We start from the raw sequence: 5,509 nt of genomic DNA on the forward strand, positions 1-5,509 counted from the left end.
CCGGGCAGCTTTTGGCAGCTGTAGAAGACTCAAGCTTTACTTCCCTGTTGCTTGCCAGCTGACTTTACTCAAAACTTCTTGGCTAGCAATCCTTGAAAGCATGTCTGTGGCTACCGAGGGCGATTTAGGGGGAAACATAGTGGAGAATCCAGTTTTGTCTCCTCACGGCATTTCAGTATCAAAACAGCAGCCTGCAGGTAGCCAAATACACAGACCTAACGTCTAATTTGCTTCGTTTAAAATGTTTTATTAGCTTTCCGAATTATAAATATAATCGTGTGAAAAACCCCTCTGAGTCAAGAAAAGCATACAATTTCTCTTCCTTTCTTTCCCAGTGGTTAACAGTTTGTGTGAAGAGATAAAAATCCAACTTGTTTTCTAGACTTCACGATGCATTCTTAGGATCATGTAACAAACATACACACAGACCGGTCTGGAGACTGCCAATCTTCACCTTTCCAGAGGCACAGACTCAGAATTTCTTCCCCGGGATGACCGTGGGCACCCACGTGGCTCCAAGCACCTCGCACTTAACTGTTTCAACTGCTGAGAGTGAGCGCTCTTGGCTGACTCCATCTGACAGCCTTCTGAAAACAAAAACAAAAAAACAAAAAAACCCAAACAGGTGTAGAGTTAATGCCTCAGGGTGATTAACTCTAGAGGTCGATCAAAGGCTTCAGCGATAAGGATAGCGGGGGGAGAGGCTACCAGGCGCGCCCCCGGGCCGGGGCGGGTCGGGGGGGGGGGGAAGGGAGGGACCCGGCTCGGTGCTCAGGGTGTGCCCGCCAAGCCGGCCCACCCAGCCCTGCAAACTAGAGCAACTTCTCTTTCCAGTCTCGCCGGCTTTTTCCCCGGGCCTCCCCTTAGCGTGCAGGGCTCCAGGGAGCCAGCGGAGGCGCTGGGTTAGGGTGAGCATCGCGGGTCCCGCGCGCCCTGCGCGTGGGTGTGGTTGGTGCCCAGCCCAGCGGCGTGACGGTGGGCGAAGGTCAGCGTCCATGCGGCTAGCTGCGCTCGGACTCCAGGGCCCTCTCACGGAGCATTCCTGGCTTCCCGGGACGCGAGTGGAACCACGTGGGAAACCCATGTCTTTGATGGCTTCACGCCCCAAGATGCGAAGGGGCCAAACAGGCACCACCCTCAGGCCTTGAGCATCTAGGTGGCTGCGGGTACTGGGTGCGCAGAGGTCGGGTCCACCTAGGTCCGGGTTTCCCTCTCCCCAACCACGCGGAGCCATCTGGGCCTAGCACAGGACCATCAAAATCAAAATTCTCATCAAGCGCCACGCAGACGGCGCTGAGGGGCCCCGGGAGCTGAGGAGCTTGGACTCTGTGGCTGCTGTTTTTCGGGGGGAGGCTACTTCCTGGGGGATGTGCGTCTCTGGAGGTGGCTCTCCTGACCGCAGCCCCGGGTTTGCTAGGTGCGACGCCGGGCGGAGAGCCCGGGAGGGCCCCGGAGAGCGATCCCAGCGGGTCCCGGGCGCCGACTGGCGGGAGGACGCAAGTTCAGCCTCTTCCCAAACTTGGGCCACCGGCAGGAGCGCGGCCGTCCGGGCGGTGACGCGCGGCGTGGCGCGGCGTCTGATTGGCCCGTCGGGCGAGGGCGGGGCCGAGGGGGACGCGGCGGGCGGCGGCGGTGCGGGGAGCCGCGGCCCGGGAGAGAGGCGCAGCGGCCGCCGCGGCAACAAGTGCTGGAGCCCAGGCGAGCCGGGAAGCCGCCCAGTCCCCGCCGGGCCGCCGGGCCGCGCATGGAGCGAGAGCGGCGGCGGTCGCGGGGCTGAGCCGCACGCGCGGCCGGGACGTGGATGCGCCCGCGGAATCCCGCCCCGCCCCGCCGAGCTGGAGCTGCCCCCGGACAAGGTAGGGCCGGGCGGGTGGGCACCGGCCCTGCGTCCCCGCTGCGCCGCCGGGCCGGTTCCGGCCGGTGCGGACGCCCTGCGCCCCCGCCGCCCCTCTCCGCCTCCCGCGCCGTCTGCGCATCCGCTCCTTCGGGCCCCTCTCGCCTCCCCGCGGCTCGCCTCACTCCCCTGGCCTCCGCACATCACTTTCCCGGCCGCCTCACCTCCGGGATCCCCTCCCCGGCCTCTGCTGCTCCTGCCCGCGTCCTCCCCTCCGGTCCCTCTCTCCCCTCCTCCTCCCCGACCTCCTCACCTGCTCGGCCTCCGCTCGCCTCCGCCCTCGGAGAGGGCCCCTGCCCCTGCCCCCTGGGCCGCACTGCGCCCCGCACGCTCGCGGGGTGCGGGCCTGGGCGGCGGGGGAGCCCCGCCCGCGCACTGCGCCGGTCTCGGGTGCCGCAGGGGCAGATCAGGTGTTGGCGAGCTGCTGGCTGCCGCTTCGCCCCCCAGCCCGCAGCCCCCCAACCGCCGGCACTGTTAGTTCCGGGCCCCCAAAGGCTGGTTCCTGTGAAACTTCGGGGAGAACCTTTCGCTTTGACCTCAAAAAAAAAAAAAAAAAAATTCCACGCCGCCCGTGTTGAATGATTAACCAGGACAGAGCCCGGGGAGCTGCCCCTGCGACCAGCAGGTGGGCGCACCCGCGGGCGGGCACCCCTCGGAGGACCGAACGCCCAGCGCTCGCCTAGGGTCCCCTGAGCTCGCGGGTCTTGCGTGGGGAGGAGGCTCGGTGGAGACTCCACCCTGGTGTCACGGCGCGCGAGGTCGTGTTGGAAAGTAGATGCACGCATTTTGTAGCCTGGGCCGCCTCCAGGCTCGCTCCTGCCCCGAGTCCGGGGCGGCTGGTCTTTGCTCCCCTGCCTGCAGTGAGCGCCTCGGCCACCCCGGACTTACGGTAGACTGCAGGGAAGCCCTTCCCCCACGCCTTAAGCCGTGCTTTTCAGGTCTCCAAGCTCGAGTGTGAAAATGGGCATCTTGTAACAGATCCTTCCAGGGCATCTGTTTGTGCCTCGGAAGGGGTGGGTGCTTAAAGAGAAGGCCGGTGGGCCTGAAGGGGAGCCAGGAGGGCGGGACCTGGAGTGGGGGTCCGCTCGGGCCAGGCCGGTCACTTACCCCTGACCTACTCCCACTCCTGTTCTTCTGAATAGAGGTGATGGAGCCTCACGGAACCGGGGAGTTCTACGCTTGGTCCTAGAACTCTTTATTCTTGGTTAGGTTTAAGACCGGAGAAGTGAGCGGGAGCCTGAGTAATTTCCGCCCCTTCCAGTTCGTGCAGAGGTGTTTAGCGGCAGATCCGCCCCAGCTCCTTTCTCAGCCTGGAATGTTGCTTTCCCCCTCGGGACTCGGCCTGCGGCTCTTACCTTCGTGTTTTTGTGTAGATGGCAAATGTATTTTTTTTAAAAGTGCCGGATTCTCCGTTAAGCTTAAAAGAGTCCCTTCACTAGTCTCCTTTCCGACACGTGCTGTTAAGCGACAAGTTAGTTTTCCCTGTGAGCCTTGTTTCCCCTATTTAGTTTCGGGAACGGGGTACTTGGTCTGTAAGACTGTTTTTGAGGACAGATAAGGTGCTTAAGCAAGAGATCACAACCAAGTTCCCGCTGGCCTCAGCTTCCCCTTGCAGAAAACCACCAGTGATCTGTTGTAATCGTTCAGATGTTCGTAGCCTGAGATCAGCCGAGCTTGATAGATGCACATAGCAGATTTTAAGACCTAACTAAAGCAGAGGTAGTCTTTGAGAAAAAGAAACATAATTTGCTTCTGAATCGCTTTTCCTCAAACCCCTTGCTTTTGAAGGCCTGGGCATCGGAATTTCTTATAGTTTTGGAAGATACACTTGTTTTTTTTTAAAGATATCCTGGTGCACGCCTTTAATCCCAACACTCCGGGAGGCAGAGGCTGCTGGGTCACCGGTCAAAAGGCCAGCCTTTGCTGCACAGAGAAACCTTGTCTTGGAAACCCAAAAAATAATTTTCGAAAATCACGTAGATTTCCCTAAAATACTACAGTTATTCTAAAACAGGGAAGAGGGAACCGGTAATTTACTGTTGAATTTCCAGTATACAGTTTCCAGTATACTGCTCAAATGTGTGTGCATGTTTTTTAAGAGTTATATTAGGAAACAAGATCCAAAAATTATTCCTCATCTTAAAATTATGCTGTTGGCTTAAAAGCAGGGATAACCTGCATTAGAAATTTGTGGGGCTTCTTTTGGACGATGAGAGCTAGAGAGAAGGGGGAGTCTTTGTTTTTCAAAGAAACTGCAGCTTGGCTAATGTTTTGTTTTTAAAACATAAGGTAGGGCCAGGTGTAGAGCCAACACCTTTAATCCCAGCAACTTGGGAGGGAGGCAGAGGCAGGCAGAGTTCTGAGTTCTAGGACAGCCAGGGCTACAGAGAGAGGCCAGATCTCACAACAAACAAACGAACAGAAAATAACTCATAATTTAGGGTCTCTGTTTGACCTACCTTCAGACATTGGGTGGATGCTGCTAATTCTTTCTAACCAGTTTAATGAGCATAATAGCAAAAACTCTGCAGGATTTTAAAACAGCCTTATTGGACAAGTCTGTTCATCCTTCAGAGATTACTAATTACAGTTCATAAATATGACATTTTGCAAGCAGGCTAGTACAACCTATTATAACACACAAATAGTGGTACATAAACGACCCAAACTCAGAAATTGTCGTAGAGGTCTTTTGGTTTTCTGTAAATGCTTTGGGGTCAAAAATCATTGTGATCAGTTGTCTGACATTTTTTTGGCGTGTACAAATTAAAGCATGAATTGAGTGAGGCTCACTTCTTTTGAAAGCACTAAATATTTCCTAACAACCAGCAAAGGAGATGGCATGTAAGCCCCGCCCACCCTGCCCCGCCCAGATGTAGCTCCAGCTGTCTCTCTTGCTTCTGGAGTGGGCACTTGGTGAATCCGTTCAAATGGTAGGATGAATGTGTTCCTCTCTGGAGAGGCAATTACTGTTTGGATAAGAGGTGTGTGCATGTGTGGGGTGAGGCTTTTTGAGAACTGATGTAATGATTTCATCATCACCCGCTGGTGGAGTGGCCTTGCCAGTCTGAGCAAAGCCTGTGTGAAGAGCATGAAGCCCTTTCTGTTTGATGGGGCATTTGTTCCTGATGTAGTTGTACTGGGAAAAGTTATTCCTGCTGCATTTCCTATTCGTTTCGACTGTATGTTGCCCGTACTGTGAGTTTCTTACTTTTGCTGCCAACTTTGTTTGCTTGGCATGCCTTAATTATTGTAACAAAATCCAAACTTTTTGAGAGCCAGCATTGTATCTGATAAATTATAATGTGTATTTTAACATTTGTATGCTGGTAGGTGTCCACATTTCTTTATGTAAATGCAAGAAATTATTTCAGATTATTTCCTGTGTTTCTATAGACATTCTCTCCAGCAGGGTTTAATTTTTTTTTTTTTTTCAATTTTGTGGGGGAAATTCCCAGTAATTCCCAGAAATTGATACTTGCCAGTTTTCATCCTGTGACATTTTAAACTAGGTTTATTAGTTTCTTCACTGAGATGATTAGGATATGTATTGCTTACTAGACATTCTTTTCTTTCTTTCTTTCTTTCTTTCTTTCTTTCTTTCTTTCTTTCTTT

The 5,509-nt window shown here is 54.4% G+C and overlaps 1 protein-coding gene across 1 annotated transcript in view; it reads left to right on the forward strand.

The window, feature by feature from the left end:
* The first annotated feature begins 1,649 nt into the window (after positions 1-1,649).
* B3gnt2 (UDP-GlcNAc:betaGal beta-1,3-N-acetylglucosaminyltransferase 2) overlaps positions 1,650-5,509 on the forward strand; it is a 23,318-nt gene continuing 19,458 nt past the window's right edge. Inside the window, exon 1 of the mRNA XM_055629066.1 lies at positions 1,650-1,856. The gene's annotated coding sequence lies outside the window, so the exon portion shown is untranslated. The remainder of the gene's footprint in view (positions 1,857-5,509) is intronic.

This window comes from Psammomys obesus, unplaced genomic scaffold (assembly GCF_907164565.1).
Source record: "Psammomys obesus unplaced genomic scaffold, mPsaObe1.curated_primary_1811, whole genome shotgun sequence".
Classification (NCBI taxonomy): Eukaryota; Metazoa; Chordata; class Mammalia; order Rodentia; family Muridae; genus Psammomys; species Psammomys obesus.